Source organism: Pleurodeles waltl, chromosome 4_1 (assembly GCF_031143425.1).
Source record: "Pleurodeles waltl isolate 20211129_DDA chromosome 4_1, aPleWal1.hap1.20221129, whole genome shotgun sequence".
NCBI lineage: Eukaryota > Metazoa > Chordata > Amphibia > Caudata > Salamandridae > Pleurodeles > Pleurodeles waltl.
In genome coordinates this window covers 460,546,252-460,569,594 of record NC_090442.1, presented here as the reverse complement: position 1 = coordinate 460,569,594, position 23,343 = coordinate 460,546,252, and the positions used below count along the sequence as shown (strand labels likewise).

At 43.6% G+C, this 23,343-nt stretch overlaps 1 long non-coding RNA gene across 1 annotated transcript in view; it reads right to left on the bottom strand.

Moving 5' to 3' along the window:
* Positions 1–1,027: 1,027 nt before the first annotated feature.
* The window catches only part of LOC138288526 (uncharacterized), a 207,737-nt gene continuing 185,421 nt past the window's right edge, over positions 1,028–23,343 (bottom strand). Inside the window, exons 2-3 of the long non-coding RNA XR_011202437.1 lie at positions 2,196–2,576; positions 1,028–1,410 (exon numbers count right to left, since the gene is read on the bottom strand). This is a non-coding gene — a long non-coding RNA (uncharacterized lncRNA). The remainder of the gene's footprint in view (positions 1,411–2,195; positions 2,577–23,343) is intronic.

Sequence of the window (23,343 nt, the reverse complement as noted above, 5' to 3'; positions counted from 1 at the left end):
TATCAAGCTCCCGGTTTGCTTTTCTTGAATAGCAAATTTTAAGAAATCGCTATTTAAGAAATGCAAAATGGGATGTACCAAAATTACGATTCAGTAATAGCGATTTCTTAAAATTCGCAAACGCAATTTACGAGTTGCAAATACCGAATCGCAAAAAATAGAGATTCGGTATTTGAAAATCGCAAAATTGCGAAAACGGCAAACTGGAATAGCCTGGTGACTTCACAACCAGGAAGTGAGTCAGCCCATGCTGTTTCCAGGAGCCACACTCACAGGAGCAGGCAGAGAGACACAGCCCAGCACCAGGGAGGCAGCCTTGTGAGCTAGCCAGGACCAAACAGCAACATGGCCACTGATGGGAATGTGAAGGAGAAAGGAGACAGGAAGGACAGGCTCAAAATCAGTGTGCAGGGATTGGAGCTGCCCACTGAGGAGGTGGTCAGGAACCATGACAGACATTTTGGGAAGAACTCACTCCAGGTACCTGAAAGTTAGAAGAGGAAACTGTGGTCGCACATCCAGACCACAATATGGGCAGTGGGCATTGCACAGCGCTCCATTGAGAAGATACACAAGTGATTGTACGACTTGCGTTCCCGTGCCAAAGAGAGCGTATCCAGCAGGCTAAAGGAGGCAAGGAGCACCGGAGGAGGACCACCCACCCAGAAACCGTCCACACCAATGGAAGACATCGTGGAGTCCACACTGCTTCTTGAAGCTGTCAGTGGTGTCACTGACATTGACACCTCACGGACACTCAGCACCAGCAAAGGTAAGGGCAGTAATGATATGTTTCCCCATATGTGCATGTAGAAATACCCCCTAGAAAATAGCTATTAGCATGATGCAGTGTGATAAGTAGTCCATGCCACCTCTTACATATAACACAACAATGCCTTATGGGAGTGGTAGTCCACGCCCCTAAAGTGCAACTAGCAAGACAGTGTTCTGCCAAATAGAGAAACAACACAAACAACTCTTAGTGATACTATGTCAGTGTACATTTAATACTATTATGCAACTATTTTTGAAATAATAAAAAATGACATGCAGCACATTGTCATTGTAGATGTTCCTGGCCCTGACGCAGCAGAAGGTGGAAATGTGGGGGATAGCGAAACACAGCCACAGTCCGACTCAAACACCAGTGAGTCCTTCATTATTGCACCAACTAGATGCAGGGCAAGAGTGTTACCTCTCCCACAGCATAACCTGGACTCGGATGAAATGCCGGATGAATTACCCACACTACCCCCAGAGGCTAGAATCACAGTAAGACAGCAGTCTCTGCCCCAGCGTCAGTTCACTCCCCTCAGGAGGCGTCACGATGCAGGCAGACAGTGCACTGATGAAGGAGAGGGCCCATCACTCTTTGGCGGCCTTGAAGCTTCCATACCGAAAGTGCAGCGCCTGCAATGTAAACACATGAGGTCAATGCACAGGCTGTTGGTGTTTCACAATTACAACATGGGAGTAATGCACAAGCAGTTGGAGTCTCTTAATGAAAACATGTGCAAGCTGCATGAGGGACAGCAAACAGCAGCAGAAAACACAAATGAGATGACAAACGCCATTAGGGAACTCTGTACTGTGATTCAGCATGAGCGTGTCAGCCACCGTAGGCGCCATCACCAATTGATGGGCAGGTTGGATGGGTTCTGCAGATCTGTCAATCGGCTTGCTACCTCAACTGCCTTGATATCATGACGTGCTGTGGGCCTGCAAGTGCAGATGGCACATTGCAGTCGGGACGTTGCACAAGGATTGGTGCAAATAACCAAAGTTTTGGAGACAATGCAGATAGCACGGAGTGCTACAAACAGCAAACTGGGTGGTAGGGATAGTGAGGAGCTCTCTAAGCTCAGCAGTCTCACAGCCCCTGTGATGAATCCTAGGTGTCGCAGTACCAGACACAGTACTGTCTTTGAACCTGCTACAAGAGGTCCCACCGAGGCCACTGAGCACTCAAGTGGGGCGCGTGGACGTAGGAAGTGATGATGAGGGGTGTAGGGGACTAGCTTAACATGTAGCAAAACAGTTATACAATGATGCTTATAGTGTGACACTGTTATTCGCACCTTTTTGTGTATAGTGCATAGCTATGTCCCAATCACACATATATTACCTGAAGTCAAGGCAATAAAGATGCTACCTACAGCAATACATATAATAGACATGGTATTGTCATTACTTACATCAGAAATGGTTGCCCGTGATGTCAGCACATCTTTGTCTGCCCTCTGCTGCACTGCTTCTGTCTACTGGGTGAAGAGGTGGTAAGGGATCACCATCCTCATCTGAGTCCGGCTCAGTGGTTTCCACAGGTATGCCCCTCGTTGTAGCAATGTTGTGCAACATAACACATGTAGCCACGATTTTGCATGTTGTTTCAGGGCTGTATTGTAGTGCACCACCACTCTTGTGGATGCATTTAAAGCGGCTCTTCAGCAGGCCAAAGGTCCTCTCCACAACACTGCGGGTTGTCCTGTGAGCAGCATTATACCTCCTTTCAGCTGGCGTTGCAGGACTCAGGTAGGGCGTCAGTATGAATGACCGCACGGCATAGGCGCTGTCTCCTGACATGAGAGTAAAATGAGTACTTGTTATACATTATGTCATATTTACATCAATGAGACATTGTCATCTATGACATTACCCAGCAGATATCCTTCGCCAAACTTCCCAGCTAGTAGTCTTGTGTAAATTCCACTGTGCCGAAAGATGAAAGAGTCATGTGTGCTACCTTTATATCTGGCCATGAGATCGATTATAATGTTGGATGCATTGCTAATTACTTGTATGTTCATGGAATGTGAATTTTTACGGTTCGGATAAACATACTCTGTGGCCGATGGTGGACAGATAGCTACATGTGTCCCATCGATGGCGCCTATTACATGTGGGAATCGGGCAATCTGGTAGAAATCAAATTTTGCCTTTAGTAATTCCTGTGGGGTGCTGTTGAATTTTGCTCAGCATGGCATTGAGAAATGCATTGAAAAATCATGAGAGGGCCCTCTGTGAGACCCCTCTAGCTGCTGCTATAACCCCTTGATAGCTCCTTGAGGCTAATAGGTGCAGGGAGCCTAATACCTGCACATGGGTGGGTATACTATTGGTCCTGTGTGTGGTGCACTCCAATATGGGTTGTAGATCAGCTATCAGGCCAAGTATCATGGCTGAGCTTAACCTGTACTTCTCATATATCGTCTCCTCTGTCTGTTCAAAAAGGGTGATGCGCACTCTGAAAATGCACTCCTGTCTCCTCAAACCTGCCAGGATCCTCATCCTCCTCACCATCACGTAGAGTGCGGCCCTTGAGGAAAAGGGGCTGAGTCATTCTGGGCCTCTTTACATTGGTTGCACCTGGTTACCATCTGATTTCACTTTGTGGTAAGTTGCATGTGCAAAAGGCCATTCTGCGAATAATCGCTATTTGCGTATTTCTGATGCATGGCATTGCGAGACGGAATTTGAGTGTCACAATCTGCGTATCGCAAATAGCGACATGCTTTTGCGGATCACTATCTGCGATTCGCAAATCTAGGTTGCAATTTGCATTACGTAGATTGCAATTTGCTAAATCATGCTGCTATTTGGATACGCAGATTGCGACACGCAATTGCAAGGAATCGCTATTTTAGCAATTTCTTATATTTGCACTGCAAATGCCTTTCATACATCAAGAAAGGCATTTTTGCATTCCCAAACGGCCAAATTTTGCAATTTGCACCGTTTGCTAATGCAAAAATAAGTTTGATACATCTGGCCCTACATGTCCAAGGTATGTGACTTGGTCCCTCACAAACCACACTTGCTGAATACTGCTGTCAAACCTTTCTGTTCCAAAATGCTCAGTACTTGTATGATTTTCTGATCGTGTTCTTCTCTAGTTCTACCGATAACCAGAATATCGTCTTGAAAAAATAATACTTTTTTGACATCTTTGAATATAGCATGCATAAGTCTTTGAACATGCCCGTCGCAGAGGCTAACCCAAAAAGTACCATCTTGAACGTAAAGCAACTAAGTGGGGTCACACATTTAGTGAGACTCTTGCTATTAGGATGTTAAGGGGACATGATGATATGTGGCCAGTAAATCAATCATAGTAAACCATTTCTAACCTTTGGTAAGTGACAACATTTCAGTAATCCTTGGCAAAGGAAAGTGGTCAACCAATATGTTTTTGTTAGGCTCTCTAAGTTTTATGTACAATCTCAACTTGTCATTAGCACATTTGGCCACCACTAAGGGTGCCACCCACTCTGATGACATAACCTGTTCTATAATACCAGGCTCTTGTAATTTCACAAGTTCTTTCTCTACATCTTCTGCCAAAGAAAAAGGAATACTTCTGACCCTACATATGCAGGTTTCCGCTTCAGGTTTCAATTGTGTCTTGTTTGGACACCCTTGAGTTTCCCTATTCTATGTGGAAAAACTTTGGGAAATTTCTTCACATTGATCTGGCTATTCTTCCTCTAGGTGTAGTAGCAAAGCCAGTTCTGAGCTATTGATGTTTATTGTTATTCCTAGTTTCCCTTGATCCATCCATCAAACCCAGCACTTATGGCCTGGTCATAGAAACATAAAATTTACCAAACGACTCTCTGGTTTTAAATTTAAACAACAACTTTCTATACTCAATTGTCAATGGGCTCATTTGGGAATGTCTTAGGTACAATGTTGGGTTTTTCTAAATTCTTTCTAAGTGCTGGAACAAATTTACTGCACATACTTCCTGTGGATGATGAAGGAGCCACAGCAGAAATGCCTACTCGAAAAACTGACATTTCACACATAGGTTTCTTTTTTTCCATTCACACTCAGAACATCCACATCTATATTCAACACACTCATTTAACTCTGTATTGTCAGAAGAACTAGAGTGAAACTCATTAGCAGAATCAACTATCTTCACTACTTTTTTTCTGGCAAACTTTATAGAAATGTCCTAAAATTCCACACTTGGAGCATTTCTGCTCACATGCAAGGCATTTTTAATCATTAGCCAGATGATTGCTACTCCCACATCTATAGCATTTCCTAATGGTAGCAGATTGGATAGATTTCCTCTCAAAGTCAGATTCATCAGACCTTCTTTTCCCAGAAGATCCATAGGAAGTACTTTTGGCATTTCCTAGCTTGGCAACCACATAACTATCTTCTTTGTTTTTTCCTTCAGATAGCACAGCTTTTGCACCCCTACCTGTCAATTCTGCTCGCTTAGCAATGTCAATTACATCCTGAACAAAAGTGACCTTGTTTGCACAGAGGTTAAACTGTATGCTAGAATTAGCCACATGCTTTACAATTTTGATCACAGATGAGTTTTGCCATGCCATAAAAGTCTGAATAACAAGAGAGGGTTGTATGGCAAAATGCAGAAAGAGCCATATGTTAGTGCTTAAAAATGCAACTGTTTAACCACCTACTCTTTGGCTAAAAAGGCCCCTCCCAACTATCTGTAGTACAGACACCAACATATCACATATTTCACATCACCAATCATAAACAGATGTGTAATACAGCACCAGAGGTATGGAGAAGAAGAGGTTCCTGATCCTTCATACTTTCTGAATGTTGATGTCACAGTTATTCATGCTCGTGTAGAGATAGTGATGTACCCACCTGCAGAAGGACACCACCAGTGCCACACAACAAGGTGTATGGGTATTAGAGAAAAGGTACCACAGAGCAAAGATGATGATAACTGTAGAGTCTTCCCCAGCCTGGATACCCTCCACACCACACACGGAGCTGTAGTAAAACACGTCTTTATTCTTCTGAGTGTAACCGAAAACTCAACAGTCTAAAACAACATTCATTTCACTGCATTCTAAATGCTTAAGTCACCAATCTATGGAGTCCATCAGGAGCCATCATGGTTCTGTCATTCACAACTCAGAGGACACTACAGCTCCCGCTCTGTTAAATGAAAAATTATATATTTTTAATATATACATATATACAATTGTAGTTCTTTGATGAGCCTTTTATGGCTCGTCCTGAGTGTGTCTTTAGGAACTGTCAATGATCACCAGTAATGTCTATGACATGAGTTGTTAATGTCAGGGTAATCCAAGTCAGGGTTTCCTCCGTGGGTTCTTCAATATCAGCTTCCTTTCTTGCAGAGACATTTGATGAGTGCTGAACTGCATGTTTGAAGTGTTAAGACACTCGCGTAATAGACTTCTTGGGACATTGGGTAGTAATCATGTGTATTAGTAAACTGAAAAGGTTCACTGTTGAATGGAACATCAGATTTTTGCTTGTGTGACTGACACACAATCACTCGATCTCCTAGAGTGAATACAATGTCTTCAGCATGCCGTTGTCGATCCACATAGGCCTTCATTTGTTTCTTACGCCTCAAATCTTTTATCTGTACTTCCTTTTTAGAGCTTGAGCGCTGGTTGGTTCATTGAGGTAACTTGGTCATCATAGCTCTCCCGAACATTAATGTTGCAGGGCTTTCGCCTGTGGTTGAGTGAGGAGTCAATCGATACGCTTGCAGGGTAGAATTCAGATCAGTTTTGAGGTCGAACTTTTCTGAAGCAGCACGCTGAACAGCTTTCTTTATTGTGCTCATGAATCTTTCAACAAGGTCATTGGCCTGGGCCATGGAGGTGTGCTTTCCTGATGCTTAACATTTAACTGCCTGAGAAAATCTCAGAACTCTCGACTGTTGAAAGGTAGGCTATTGTCAGACTTCAAGATTGCTGGAACACCCCATGTCAAAAGGGGAGTGTCTAATCTCTCAATAACATTTTCTTGTGTGATAGAAAAGAGATCTTCAACCAAGGGAAAAGTATTCATCAAGTACTACCATCAGGTGATGTCCATTCTCAAGAGGACCGAAAAAGCCAACAGCAATTGTCTCCTACACATGCTTTGGCAGCTCTAACATGCACAGATGAAATTTTGTTTTCAACTCTTTCATTAAGATGAATTGGACCAAACTTCCACGATGTCCTTCATGGGCCACTTCAGTTATCTGTTTGTCTCAAACTTTCCGGAATTAAAATTCTCAAACCTCTCAGTATTATGTCTTCTTGAGATACAGAAAACTCATCTTTGACATTCTTGAATTGCTGATACTCACTGTCAAAGGCAAGAGGTCCATTGTGCTTGTCCCACGATTGGTGTATTATAATGTCTCTCAGTTTCAGCATGTCACTGTCTTGAATTGTAGCAGTAAGAACTTTCTCCAATAAAATGGCAGCTGGTATAATAGATTTTACAAATAAGTTTATGTAAGCTTCAGCTGTTTTGAAGGGGTAGCAAAACACAGCATAGGCACTTTGGTAAAAATAGTCAGAAGTATTATTGTCTTTTCAAGAATGGTGCACAATTGTGTAATTGTACTCCTGTAGTTGTAGGCCCCAATGTTCAATGCGAGGAAGCATCTTGGCCCTTGGATTACCAAAGATGGTTAACGAAACTTGAGGATCTGTCAATGGCATAAAAGGCTTCTCCTACAAGAACACGTGGAAATGTTCCCAAGCCCACACCAGTGCTAGACATTCTTTCTCAGGTTGAGAATAAGCATGTTCCCTCTGTGACAAACCTCTACTTGCATATGGCACAATATGGCATCTAGCATTTGGGTGTCTGCTTTGCTGTACAAGTACTGTGCCTAACCCAATGGGGATAGCATCAACAACAACTTCGGTATGAAGCTTTGGATTGAAATATGCCATTTCAGTCGCATTCTCGATTGCTTGCTTGATTTTCTTAAAACTTTTCGAGTGACCAATGAAATTAAACATTCTTGTTCTTCAACTCTGTCTATGGAGCACTCACAGTGGAGAAGTCTCTCACATATCTGGAAAGGTAACTGGCCATGCAAAGAATGAGCATAGCATTGAAACATCTTCTGGGGACTGGCAGATGACAACACTTGTAGTTTAGCAGGATCCAGTGCCATACCCCAATCTGGAAAGATATGGCCAAAGAATTTTAGCTTTGTTTTGTGGAATTCACACTTTTCAGCATTGAAAGTTAAACCTGCATTAGCAAGTAAATGACAGACCTGCTTGAGAGCTTTGTCATGCTCTTTCAGTGTAGCTCCGAAAACCAATATATCACTATAGTTGAAAGTATTTACAACATGCCGTATGATACATCGTATAACATATTGGAATAACTCTGCAGTTGATGACACACCAAAACCCAACTTTTTGTAATGAAATAGACCAATGTGTGTAGAAAAGGTTGTAATGTACCTGCAATTCTCCTCGAGTTCTGTTGTAGGCGACAAGTTCTGTTTGGCTGAGGCGAGGCACTAGCCAGGCAGAACCTACCACTCCTGTCAAGGGTGGATGATTACATTCACTGTATAGCCTGCACTCACCCTTGAGTAGCTTGGGACAGAGCAGTCAGGCTTATAACAGGGGCAATCTGGATAGCGTTGGCACAGCACTACCACACAATAAATACACTGAGGATTACAAAAGAGACTTCACTCAAGGTGTATGTAAATAAAGTTTGTATTCAACACACACATTAATTAACACAACATGTACAGCATGTAAATCTGGGAATAAATCACATTTAGAAATATCAGTAGCAGTACTAGGCCCAACTGTGTTGAAACGACATTAGCAGTATGTACACGTGAGAAAAATAATAAACCTTTTCCTCCCAGCACCGTCATGCAGTGCCAACCCGCTGTTAGCAAGAGACCCACCACAGCGATGTCGCCAAATCAATGTCACACAATTCTAGGTTGCATCCCGGTTCACAATGATAGCAGCAATGTGTACATACAGAGAACAGAAGCACTTTAGGATAGTTCCACAGTCTAGGTTATACAAGTAAAACTCATTGTCAACCATGATAGTCCACACACCAAGAAACAATGTATCTACCACATCGCCGTGTGGTGTATTCAATCACAGGTGGTCACTCCCACTAACTCTATCTGCACCGCACAGCTACACGGTGCCTAAGAAATCAGACTGTCTAGTATAAAAAGCACTTGCTCACACTCGTTCCAAGCACCCTAATGCAGTGCGCTGATATTCCGCAGGCTAGTGGTCACTGCACTCTCAGACCCCCCCTTTGGGTCCGACCCTTCCTCCACTTTTCAATCAGTACCTATTACCCCACACCCTCACAAGCTGGAGATGATAGCACCCTTCCCCAGGATACTAGGCCACTTGCGGCCGAAATTATACTTATTCATGATCCCGTGGCAAAGGTGTGGTAAGCAAAGAGATAAAGGGTGATCAGGCAATAGTCGACAAATGAAGATCTGGCCACTACTCTGGGGGTTCACTCAAGGGTCTGTGCACTGTGTCATCCAGCATGGGCCCTGGTCCGCCAATCATGGTGGGAGGGTCACTCTGGGGCACACACTGTTCAGAGTGGCACCCAGCCAGGTGCTCCAATATACAGATAGTCACCAAATCTGCACCTCCCTGGTATGATGCACAATGTCTGGGGCGCCATGACTTGAGTCACCCGGGCAGTCCCAGTTGCACACAAAGAGTTACCCAATCGCACTTCCCTGGAATGAGGCACATCATCTGGTGTGCAATAATTTGAGTTGCACCAGACAATTCCAGACACACAGAAAAAGTTACCAATGCCTTACCTCCCTGGAATGAGGCACAACATTTGGTGCGTGATGACTGAGCGGCACCAGACAGTTCTGGACACGCACAAAAAGTTACCAGTGCTCTACCTCCCTGGAATGAGGAACAAAGTCTGGAGTGCAGTGACTTGTGTTGCACCAGACAAATCTGATCACACACGGAAAGTTACCAATGCTGTACCTCCCTGGAATGAGGCACAACATCTGATGCGTGATGACTTGAGTACCACCAGACAAATCTGACCACACATGGAAAGTTACCAATGCTGTACCTCCCTGGAATGAGGCACAACATCTGGTGTGAGATGACTTGAGTCGCACCAGACAGTTCCAGACACACACAAACGTTACCAGTGCCGTACCTCCCTGGAATGAGGCACAAGGTCTGGTGTGGGATGATTTGAGTCACACCAGACAAATATGATCACACAGGGAAAGTTACTAATGCGGCACCTCCCTGGAATGAGGTAAAATGTCTGGTGTGTGATGACTTGACCTCCTAAAGGACATGGAGCAAGCCAACAAGCCCTTGGAGAGCATACTTCAGAGTGCCACACAAAAGCAACCAGTTTGTCCAGACCAGCCACGATGCAGGAAGAGTGCACGGTCCCTTCCTAGGCAAGTAATTACTCCTAGTGCACAACAGATACTTCAGTCAGTGTGCACCATGTTCCTTCAAATGCATCTCTACTTTGCTGCAGTGGGGCACCAGTAGGTATACTGTAGTGTGCCTTTGAAGTTGGGGAGAGGTTCAGAGGGTTCCCCTTTGAACCACAGATGCCTCCCGTAAATTTCAGTCCTGTCTGTCATGGGGCCGTGGAATGCAGATCTCAATCTTTAGTGGGGCCATGATCTGGCTCTGAGAGGCCAAGTGTCAGAACCTCTCCCTTCAATCTATCTAGCCAGGCCCACAAATGGCAGAGGTCTTTGTTCCAGTGCCCAAGTTTTATAGCTGTTCCTGTGTAATGCACAGATGTGCTCCTCCATCTTCACTCTCTGGCCATACATGCCCTTGCACACATACAAGCCTGTATTGGAAGGCTGGACACTTGTATACAAGCCCCAAAGATGCACATGCACACACAGGCCTGCTAAGTCAGGCATGCTACAGGTTTAAAGTACCATAGGTGCTATTGCGCACACCTAGGCCAGCACCACTTCCCACAATAGGTGGGAAGGCGCACAAGCACGTTCACACTGTACTACAGTAGAAAGTGCCCCAGGCCCTAACGCCACTAGGGGAGAATCAGCAAAACCTACCAGAAAAAGCAAACAAGTTTGAGGAAACACCACCTTAACGTGTCAGGTCTAACAACTTTCAACTGATTATATCCTTTATTTAAATCAAGGCAAGAGAAGATTTTCGCATCATTCAATTGGGTGATCATGTCAGCAATGTGCGGACCAGGATGTTGTTCTATTTGAATTTCCTTGTTTGCCTGACGCATATCCATGCAGATGCATACAGTTCCTTCACTGTCTTTTTTGGGCACTACCAATATGGGAGAAATCCATGGCATTGGACCAGTGGAACGCACAATGATATCATGTGTAAGTAATGATTCATGTTCTTTTTCAACAGCCTCTTGTAAATGAAATGCATTTCTTCAGTGTCTTTGAGCTACAGGATGAACGTCCTCATTGATGTGCAATTGTACTTTCATAGTCTTCCATTTTCCTAACCCAGGAAACAACAAAGGACACTGACTGATTATTTTGTTGTGAACATTTATGTTGTAATTCACCGAAAATGGCCCCATGTCAACTGCTGTGCTAAACTGAGTAAACAGGCACTTGATGCTGTACCTTGCAATACATGAATGGACACTTGCACTTTAGTCTTCTTGTGCTTCATTGTCGCTACAAATGAACAGTGACTTTTCAAAGGCTTTGATGCAGTCCATGTATATACTTTTGTTTTTTTTGGTGTCAACCGTGGCAATGGAGACAGTTCATTAAGTTTTTCTTCAGGCATAATGTTTATCGATGCACCACTAGCTATTATGTAAGGTATTGAACAACCATTTACTTTCAGTGTAATCTTCAGACAATGTTTGAATGACTTTGGTGCTTTGTCATGTTGACTGTTTGATGACTGGTATTTTTCCCTACAGACAGCCAGTCGAACATTTGCATGAGAACTCAATCTATACTTAAAGTTTCTCTCAACATTTGTCTTCGGAACTAGTCTGATAAGCATCCATCAAACACTCTGAGACATATGGCTTGTTCATCCCTAAATTTATTGACCTTACAGTGTTTGATGAACATATCATGTCTCTCAACAAATTCATTGATGGTTTCATCAACTCTCTGTTGGCCTTGGATTGAACTTGAGATTCAAAGCATCTTTGATGTGACAGTAAGTGATTTCATCATCTCGCGATATTATCTTTATGACTTCTTTTACACCGTCATCAGCCCGATTTTTTCAAGTTATTTGATAATCCTCTTGTTATCTGTTTCTTCCAGTGCATCAATGAAATCTTCAAATGTCTCTAGCCAAGCAGTCCATTTAGCCACAACATTTTGCTTTTTGGCAGTGTCAAACGGTGGTGGCCGTTTCAAGAAGGCAGCAGTATTATAACCAGTGGAGTATTGTCTGTTCCCCGATTGTTTGTTCTCTAGGATATGTCCCATTAATACCTTCTCTAAGCCCTTGTGATGTACTGACTTCTGGGTCATCCTTGATAACCTCAGGATAACCTCAGGAAGCGCAACCTTTTTCTTCATCCCCATGGCTCACACAGGTTTTCGTTCACTCTCCTGCTCTTGGCATTCTAACTTTCGAAAACCTGTGTTGTTGTTCTGAACCCCACTCTGCAACTTTGGACGAATGGTCGCTTCAGGTAGGAACAGCTCTGTAAGCACAACCCTGGGCATTGCGTCTTCAAGCGTTCTCTTCTACTTGCTGATACCTGGTGATCTCTGCCACACAGCGCTGTCTTGCACATTGTAGTAAGTGTTTGCTGTGCATTCAAAACCTGGTTGTATCCCTCTTCAGCAGTCTTACTCTGTCTGACGTACAACTTTATGTGGTGTAGCAGCACAATACCTCTTTGTATGACCCTGCCAGCAGGTTCTAGGCCAAATATTTGTAATCTTCTTAGTGAAGCTTCTGCCATCTTCAAATGCTTCACACTGGCTGGAGTTGCGCTTTGACTCCACACACAGCATATATCGATGTGGCACTTCGACCAAGGCACATGCACAACCAGTTTGTTTGGACCATGGCAAACTCTCTGGGAGAACACTGTCGATCTTCAGGTTACTTTTTTCCATTATCTCATCACCAGTTGTAGCATCCTCCCCAGCCTGGGTACTGCCAATAAAAATGACACACACAGAGCTGTAGTAAAACGCATCTTTATTCTTCCGCGTGCATCTGCAAACTCAACATTCTAAATCAGCATTCACGTCACTATGTTCTAAATGCTTATGTTACCAACCTACGGAGTCCATCGGGAGCCATTATGGTTCCGTCATTCACAACTCACACAACACTACAGTAATTTCACTCAGATGTCTACTCTGTGGACACAAAAGCAGGTCCTAAAATGTTTACAAAAAACATTGTTATACCCACGACTGTCTGTGTGACCACCTGAGCTATTTTACCAGTCTTGAGCATGGAGGCTTTCTGGAAACACATATACCTTCCTTATCCTAGTGAGCTTCCTTACCAGCTGATAAACTTGACCACCAGATGTAACAATTAAAATAAGGTTGTGGATTACCATAGGTTTCCGTAGATTACCGCAGGCTCTAATCTCATTGTGACAATTACAGCTTTTCACTTTTATGAAGTTTATCAAGCAAGCAAGGCTGAAGTGGGTAAAAACCACATCATATTCAATTTTCTACATCTGTAAAATGTTTAAAAAGTGCTAAACGAAACAAATACAAGTGTGCTAAAAGTGCCGGACTGGGAAGAGTCTTGCTATTTTTTTAAGCATAGGTGGTGCTTACGTTCCAGATTTTGCTTTAAATGGGATGGTAATACCACCAGCAGACAGCCTGTCCCAGTCGCACTTCTGCTTGGACTTAGTCTTAGCTTTGTCCTTTGAGGAAGGATGGATTGTGATAAAGAAATTGTGGCAGTAGGTTATTTGTTCTGATTTCCTGTCTATTGTTAGTAAATTGGTTGCAAGATTACACTGCGACAATAAAAATATTTGCAGCAACAAAGGGCCTGATTTAGAGTTTGGCGGACAGGGTACTCTGTCACAAACATAACGAATATTCTGTCTGCCGTATTACTATGTCCATAGAATATAATGAAATTGTAATATGGTGGATGGGATATCTGTCACATTTGTGATGGAGTAACTCATCCAACAAACTCTAAATCAGGCCCTTAGTTGCTGCAAATATTATTATTGTCTCAGTGTTTGGCAGACGGGTTACCCCATCACAAATATGACGGAAGTCCTGTCCACCGTATTACGATGTCTATAGGATATAATGGATTTGTCATATGGCAGACAGGATATCCATCACATTTGTGACAGAGTAACCCATCTGCCAAACTACCGCCAGGGCCAAAACGACGGGAGCACCGCCAACAGGCTGGTGGTGCCTCCCGGCGTATTTGGACCGCGGGGATAGCGCCGCGGTCGTACCGCCGGGGCTGGCGGTATACCGCCATTTCAGCCCCGGCGGTGATAATCCGGATTATGACTCCCCTACCGCCAGCCTGTTTCTGGCGGTTTGCACCGCCAGGAAGAGGCTGGCGGTAAGGGGACTCAGGGGGCCCCTGGGGGCCCCTGCACTGCCCATGCACTTGGCATGGGCAGTGCAGGGGCCCACAGGCAGAGCCCTGTCACGCATTTCACTGCCCGAATTTCGGGCAGTGAAATGAGCGACGGGTGCTACTGCACCCGCTGCACATCAGCATTGACGCCGTCTCAATTACGAGCCGGCGGCAATGTTGATGTGACTTTTCCGCTGGCCCAGCGGAAAAGTCAAAATAGGGAGCCAGCCATACCGCCAGCAATTCTGCGGTATTCTGGCGCCCGCAACCTCGGCGGTCTGCTATGCAGAACGCCGAGGTTGTAATGACCCCCTAAGTCTGCTAGCGAACCATTCATGTAGACAGTGATTGCTAGGTAAGATACCTAGATTGTTGTTTGATATTTTATCAGTGATTGTTGCATTTACTGTACTTGAATTTCACGCTAATAAAATAATAAGTGATTGGCCTCAATTGCATTTGGGCCTGTGCACCTCATGGTCTAGAATGTGCCCTCCTGCTTGAGGTTTTCTTTTTTTAGATCTCTCTGCAGCAGACTACATTGTAAGCAACACTTCTTTGAGTAAACTTCAGGTCTACACCTTGCTCAAAACTGGATGGTTAACTTGCCAGTCTCAGTTCATAGTTTTTGATTTGATAGATTTGCCTTCTAGTCTTGTGTTTGTCCCGTCCCTGCAGAATTTAAGTTTCACCATGATTGTTAATTGGTTCACTGTACCTTTCAACTGTCAATGTCAGAGAACTACTTAAAACAAAAAAAAATCATTTGTGACATATTACTTCATGGGTGTGCATGTCCTGGTGTTTCCTTCCCTATTTCTTTCCCCTGACTAGATACTTCTAACTGCTGCTGCTCGCTTTGTTCTGGTAAGCTATACTTTGTTAATTTCCCAAGAAGTGTTAATGTTATCCCATTACCAGTGAGATGATTGCTTTTGCATCTGAAAGGCTAGCTCTGCGCCCTCACCCAATGGGCTTTTTAACCCTTAGTTGCCACTAAGAAAAAGGCAGATAGGCAGGAGCATGTCGTCATCTACCATCCCTGGCCTTGCAGGGATGGTGGATGACAGCACTGTTGCATTGTGGGTCTTGTAGTTTTTCTTTTAACTCTTTCAATATGGACTTAAAACCCAGCACACAAAGTGCTGTTGTCTAAAATTGTAAATTTGGCTGGAGGGGTTATACATGACATGGTGCCAATTATCAACTATGTTTTAACATTTTAGCAAGTCGCCTACTCCATTTAAAAAACTGCTTGTTTCAAATGGAAAACCAAAAGAACCAAAAGTAAACTCTGTTCACATATTTGTTGTTTTCTCTTACACTCACAAATGTATGAAATCAAGCATTGGCAGTATATGTTATTTTCTCTTTTGCCTAGTGGAAAGTTGTATATCGAGCTTCACAACACGTGAAATATACAACATGGATATTCATAGAGCAACTTTCCTAACAGAAATATTAAGTTAAGGGCATGGGGCAGTAGAAGAAGGAACATCACATAATTCTCTCACACATACATCAAAGGTATAACACAGGTAGTTAATACAAAAGAGAGAGAGCAAGAAACATTAAAGGTCTGTTTTATGATTTTGCATAAGCAGGCATAAGTATCCAAGAAGTACAACATTACTAAAAAAACAGCCAAACCTCTTATGGATTTACCATACATTCATGTACTCATATAAGATGATGTACGCTCAATTACCTAGTGTTGTTTTCTTCATCAGTGGGTTTCACATTTAAAAATGGGAATCATCCAAGAGTACTGTTCTTCTTTGATTGTACAATCTCTGGCTTATGGGTTTCTTAATTTGAATGATGTTATGTCAAAATGTATTCTCTCTACTTGTTAAACAGTCAGACTTATGTTATGTTGTATGTAGGTGAGCCAAAATGTTTTTTACTGGTGCCTCCCCACCACAATATTGAAAACAGGAGGGCTGAGCAATGAACCCTGCTTCTCTTTTCCATCAACATGTTTAGTTCCTCAAATATTTTCTCTCTGGGCTGAGGCATCTTCCCTAAGAACAAAGCATCTCCTTCCTCACCACCAGCACCAGTTGGGCAGTGGAAGTGAGGTGGTGATGGCTGGTTCTCATTATTCTCTGTGGCCCTATCTGTGTTTTATCCTGTCTGCGCAAGCAGCACCATGAGGCTGAGGGGAGCAGCTCCTAGCTCGGATGGACATCCTGCCCTGCTGCAAGTATCACTGACTTCCTCTTTTATATATAGCCAAGTTATAAACCTTTACAATACAAATTGTTATTTTGGATTGTTTCATTGGAGCACCTTAAATTATATCACTGCACGGAGTAGCCTTTATTAAAATTTGTGAATGATGCCCTTTCTGCTGTGATAAATTTATTATTGACTCAAGAGGCAGGACAGTTTTGTTTTTTCGAAATGAGCCTTTAGTTATAGAAATGGAGCAACATTATGGTGAATGCAACCATACATCAGAGAGGTTGTTGTACAGTGTGCATCTGGAACTATTTCAAGGTGCTCACATACACAATGATCATGTTAAAAGAGGCACAGTGAAGAAAAGTATTTGTATAGGGTCACAAGGTTTGGTGAAGCTTAGATTGAAACTAGGTTTGCTGATTAGACATTGTGCAATTCAGATTCTGGATGCATATGTCTTTCCCCTTCTGCTTTGATGACAATTGTATCAGTGATCCAAGAGGCAAATCGATTGTTTTGTACCTCCTCTACAAAAAATTATTTCTGCGATAGATGGAACAACGCCATAGTGCTCTTACAAATGTGATCACCACAAGAGGGAAGAAAAGTAATTGCCCAGAGTCATACAGTTTGGCCAACGAGGAAAGATGTGATTGGAACCATGGCCTCTGTGTCAGGGTCTGCAACTAGGTTTGCTGTGGGATCAACAGAAGACTCTGACTGATCTGGACATGTTAGGGAAGTGTATATCCTCTGTTTTTCAATAAGATGGGGCAGCAGCTATAAAAATACCCCTCTTCATAGAACAGGTACAACTCTGGCAGAAACAGTCAGACTTCCCTCCTTCAGAGGACCAGTGCAGCTATGTTAGCATCAGGACAAGCATTTCCCATCAAAGCGCAGATACAAATCAGGCAGAATAGGGACAGCATAGCCGTAGCAATGCAACCTTTCATCTCTCACAGAACGCAATGGGTGCAGTCTTCAATTTTCCACAGAACAGATCCAGCAGAGCAGAGGTGTACAAGCTTTCATCACCCTCAGAACATGAACAGTTCATGAGTGACACCTATGTTACAGAAAGGGTACTCAACTCACTGAGGTGAAATATTTCGGCCCTGAAAATCCTACTGCTGTCGCTCAGGTGCCAATCTTCCTAAAGATTTTAAATGATGCACATACATCAAACTCCGAGCAATCTCTGTCTCGTGCTGCACCTGTTCAAAATGATGAGGGCCGCCAGTGATGATAGCAGTGCCATTCATTCTACATGAAGTACAAGGAGCCAGTGGAATAATAAAAGCACACAGCTGTATGGTCTCATGTTCGAGTCAGAGCAGATCTGAGCTGCAGCACCCTTCACCGTGGGATGTGTTTCTCTATTGTCAAAAACTGCATTGAAACAGTGCTACGCTGCAAAGGTAGGCTACCCGCCAAACTTAACCCGCCACCTGACCGCTAGCGCTGCCAGGACACCGCCTGCCCTATTCCAAGTTCACTGCGTGGTCAGCAGGCAGAAACAGTGTTTCCGCCCGCCGGCTAGCCCTGAAATGAAGAGGGCCTTCACATTGACGCCGGCTCGGAATCGAGCCGGCACCAATGTAGCGGTGCAGCAACACCCGTCGTGCATTTCACTGCCCGTAACTCAGGCAGTGAAATGCATGACAGGGCTGTGCATGGGCACCCCTGCACTGCCCATGCCATGTGCATGGGCAGTACAGGGGACGCCAGAGGGCCCCGGGTGCCCCCATTCCGCCAGCTTTTTCACTGTGGTGTAAACTGCCATGGAAAGGCTGGCGGATGGGGACTCGTAATCTGGAGGGCAGTGCTGCTTGCAGTGCTGCCCTGGCGGATTACAACCACCAGGACCACCAGGACCGCCAGGCTGCAGGCTGACTACAGCCTGGCGGTCCCGGTGGTTGGACCGAGGCGGTTCAGCCTCTGTCAAAATGGGGCGGATCGGACCGCCACTACGGCGGCGGTCCGACAGCCACACGAGTCTGGCAGTCTCAAGACCGCTAGACTCAGAATGACCCCCCACAGTGTTGGCTGATCTATTGTTGGAATGGTATTTTCAATGTCCACTAAAATCTTTTTAATCTTGCTCTCAAAAAACAAGGCTAAGTCATCACAGAGTGCTTGAGTAGGCTTAACCTTTTCTCTAATACATTCTGGGCTTGTCAGTTCCCGCATGATGTTGAATATTTTTTTGGAACTGTTTACCGCATCTATAATTGTCTTAGCATAGTAATTATCTTTTGCCTTTTGTGCTTCTTTTTTGTGTTTATTTAACTCAACCTTTAATATTTGTTTGTCCTTTTCTGAGTAGGATTTGTACCATTTCCTTTCTAATATTTTACATGCTTGTTTAGTTAGTTGTAGTAGTTTTGTGTACCAAGATGCAGAGTTTTACTCTTTTTTATAGGTATTTCCTTAACCAGTGTCTCTAAGATCTTAGGCCCATATTTATACTTTTTTAGCACTGCATTTGCGTAATTTTTTGACGCAAAAGCGGCACAAACCTACAAAATACAATTATATTTTGTAAGTTTGTGCCGCTTTTGCAGCAAAAAATTACGCAAATGCAGCGCTAAAAAAGTATAAATATGGGCCTTACTATATAAGGTGTCATAGTTCTCATCTGTTGCCTTTATGGCATCAAAGCAAGGCGCCAGGTTGAATACCTTCACTTCTTTTGGTCTATTCAGTTTATGTCAGACTCTACTTAGCTTTGTTTTGGTGTTTCATTCTGTATTATATGTTTTTTCCCCTTTATGTGAAAATCAACCAACGAAGGGTCAGTCCAACTCAAGGAAAGAATGACCTCTACAGAGAATAAATCTTCTAAATAAGATCTAGTTTATGTCCACCCTTGTGTGTTAGGGCATGTACCAGTTGATGTAACCCAATTAATTCCACATAACCCTTGCAGTTCTTTAAGGGGTTATGACGTCTTCTCTTCTGCTGACATATTAAAATCCCCCAAAAGGAAGTAATTTGAGTGTGTGGGGGGCCAAGTTTTACACAAGCTGTAGAAAAGGTTGTAGGTAGGGGCGTACTGGGCATAGTGGTCGATAGCATAGGATTCCAGGAAATACACTAACCTTTTTTCATCTTTGAAGTTAAGTCTATTAGTTCTGGTCGCACCAGTTTATCAAGGTATAGGATGGTGAAATTCAAGTTCTTTTAAAACATTATTGCTCCACTGCTCCACTCCATCTGCCCCCTTTCTGGCCTCCTGTGGCCTTTGCAAGGCTTTATAGCCTTGAGGATAGGCCCACCCAAAATCAATATCTGAATATTTTGAGGCCCATGTTTCTGTAAGACATAATGCATCCCAATCATTGATTTCTAACAACATATTAATCTCCAGGGAGTGTTTTATCAACAATCTTGAATTCAGCACCCCACATCTGAGTTTAACAGGTCTTTTGTTAAGATTACATATGGAAGTATTAGGGTCTTTGTATGCATTAACTATATCCCACCTTAATGTATCTTGATTACAGCTCTTACTTATCTGGATGAGTTGGTGACTTGAGTGACAAATTCTTCCCTTCATTTTGTGCTCATTCAGCCCTTCTGACTTGCTTTGACAACCAGCAGCAAGGCTGGCGCTGTGTGTGGTCTGAGCGCGGACAGGTGCAGACGGGCCTACCTTTGACACACCATTGGCGCACCCACAGTGCGGTTGCGACAGAGTGCGCATTAAATAGCCGTTCCTCTTTGAAAAGACTAGAACACTAACAAAAATGGCAGCCATCAAGTGCCTCAGCATACCAACAGTGTAATAAATCTCTGAGTGGTCAAATTCAATTCACATTACAACGTTGAAAACTAGTCCCCTGCATTAATCAGTGTAATACGTCTAACAGCAGCTTTTCTTACAGAAGCAAGCAAGGATGCGCCAAAGAACACATCAAACAGCCTCTGTTTGAGAACACTAGAATGCTAACAAAAATGGTGGCCATTAAGTATCTAAGCATAGTAACAGCATCTTAAATCTCAGAGTACTCAAATTCAATTCACATAAAAACTTTAATAAGCAGTCCCCACAGTAATATGTCTAATATTGCACTGTAGTGTCAAAAGTGTTAATTTGTATATGCTATAAGACTTACATAAAGAAGAATATCAGTCTGGTACTTCAGGGTTACCATAAGTTTTGGGGGGTGAATAGGGAACTATGGAAAAAAGTGAACTTTCCAAGGAATGTCAAGTACAATATTCAATATAATCTTTTCCTTCTTGTTTTGAAAATGATAACAAAAATTCTGCAGAGAAATTGTACAGGTAAAATGTAGTTTACTTTACTAGAATCTTTGGTCAGGCTCTATTGAACTATTCCGAAATGGAGACGCAAATCAAATAATACTATGTGTGAAGAATGTTATTTTCCAGATTTGAAGTCTTTTCGAAACATATTCTTGAAAGAATATGCAAATTATTTGATTTAGACTTGGGTAGACTTAGAGCCGAGTGATACTAAAAGCAGAAAAGAGATGGGACAGACTACAAAGGAAGAGGTTTCATAAATATTCAAGGGTAATTTCAGGTATTCATGTCAATACTGGTGGACTCTATTTTTCGTATCACAGTTGTGGCTAAAACAGATAGTGATATTATTTGGATTCAGTACTCAGGGCTTCAGTTGACAGTACCAAGAATGCTTCCACAAATTGGCAGTTACTCTATGCTCCCACAGATTTCCTTGCCTGTAACTTTTAAAATGTGGGGGATGGGTGGTAGTGGATGATGGCAGAGCTGATGCCATCCATGCCAACAGGAAACATCCTCCAAGGACTCAATGCCAGAGAAAACGGAGTTAGATGGACGGCTCTATTTAAAGTAAACGGTCCAACCCTGTCCTTACTGGCATGCTTCCTTTCAGGGGTCGTCACTGATTTGTACATTGGTTTCCAAGGGCACACCCTTTTCATAGTGTCTGTCTTCTGACAACAATGAGTAGTGACAGAGCCACTATGCCACTGTGGAAGAACTGACACTGTTCTTTTTACCCCAAAATGGTGCCTGCCCAGGATGCACGAGCTGTGTTGTGAAAACAAAATTCTGACAAAATGGATCAATCCAAATATGGTGGGCTGGACACAGACGTTGGTTGGTAGAGGTGGTGATTCCTTGACATCAGTCTTATGGAGGTCGGTTCTTCCAAGGATAAACGGCACCTTTAGTGTACATCCAGGAGTCATGTGACAGCATCATGGGCTACAGCGCTGTTAGGAATTATTCCTGCTGTTGGATTGCGCCATCAGTCTCTTAAGGGTGATACAGCAATGCACCTAATTATAATTTATGCTAAAAGCAATGCATGCTAATGCTAAGACTGTTGTTTTGCAGCATATGCAAGGAATTACCTATTATTAACTTGATTAACTTGATTAAGGGTCACTGAACTCACTTGTATAGTTGTGCCATAATGCATTACCAAGACCTGGCACGTTAGTGAAAAGCCTGAGCATTATGGGCCACCACGGGCACATAACATTGGTAAGACTACATCCTACACAAACGCTGGTTACAATGTAGACATGCCTGATCCTGCTGTGTTATCAAGTACACGTGTGGTACATCTAAATAGTAAGAGCTACTCTTACCAAACAATGCAGCCTGTTGTGGTAGGTTTTTTTCTATGGCTATTCAGACACATGCAAGAATGTGTGAGTATGTAGAGACCAAACACTGATAGGTACCTATGAATTTGCAAATTTTACCCGTTCTGTGCGGGGTGGAATGGTTACGTCCACCGGCACAGTGCTCCTGTGCAGAGGACGTAACCATTACGTCCTAGCACATAGCGCTCCCTCCGTAGGCTTCCCTCCCACCACCCCCCAAGGCAGGGATGGAAGGGGAAGCCCTTCCCCTTCCACCCCAAACACCCCCACCCCCCACTAATGATATCAGCGCGCGATCGCACGCTGACATCATTAGAGGGTGCCGGTCACGCTGGAAGCATTTGCTTCCAGCGCGACCTCGGAGAAACAGGTAAGTTTCTCATCCGGCAAAGGGGGGATTTTCACACAAAGAGACATCGGGGAAAGGAAAGGCTTTTCCTTTCCCCCAATGTCTCTTTGAGCATTCCTGCTGCCTGATCGCATCGCGATCGGGCACAAGAATGCCCACTAGACACCAGGGATGTTATTTCTGTGTTTTATATGTTGTTTGTGTTGTCGGGGAGTGGCCCTTTAGGCAAGGGTCACTCCCCTTTGGGGGGGCATATATTTTATGGCCATTTCTGCCCCCTTTGGGTCCAAGGAGGTGTGGCTTGCCTGGATCCCCCAACATTTTCTTAACCAGACTCCTCTGCAAACCTCAAAATTTTCTTTAAAAAGCATATTTTCCTCACTTTTCTTTGTAGGATCACTGCTCCAGCACAAATTTCCTACCACCCAGCGTTCCCCTCAGACTCCCAAGTAAAATGTTACCTCACTTGCGTGGGTCCCCAAAGCAGAGTCAGCCTAAAAGATGTATAAAAGGAAAATATGTGCTTATCAACTCTCTGTGCCATCCCCTCAATCCCTACAGGTTTTTGGCATTTTTCTGTTGCAAGAACCTGGTCAGAGCCGCACAAGTCACCACATCTTGGATTCCCCTAGGTGTCTAGTTTTCAAAAATGTGCAGGTTTGCTAGGTTTCCCTCGGTGCCGGCTGAGCTAGAGGTCAAAATCCACAGCTAGGCACTTTGCAAAAACAGCTCTGTTTTCTTTGGGTAAATGTGATGTGTCCACGTTGTGTTTTGGGGCATTTCCTTTCACAGGCACTTGGCCTACCCACACAAGTGA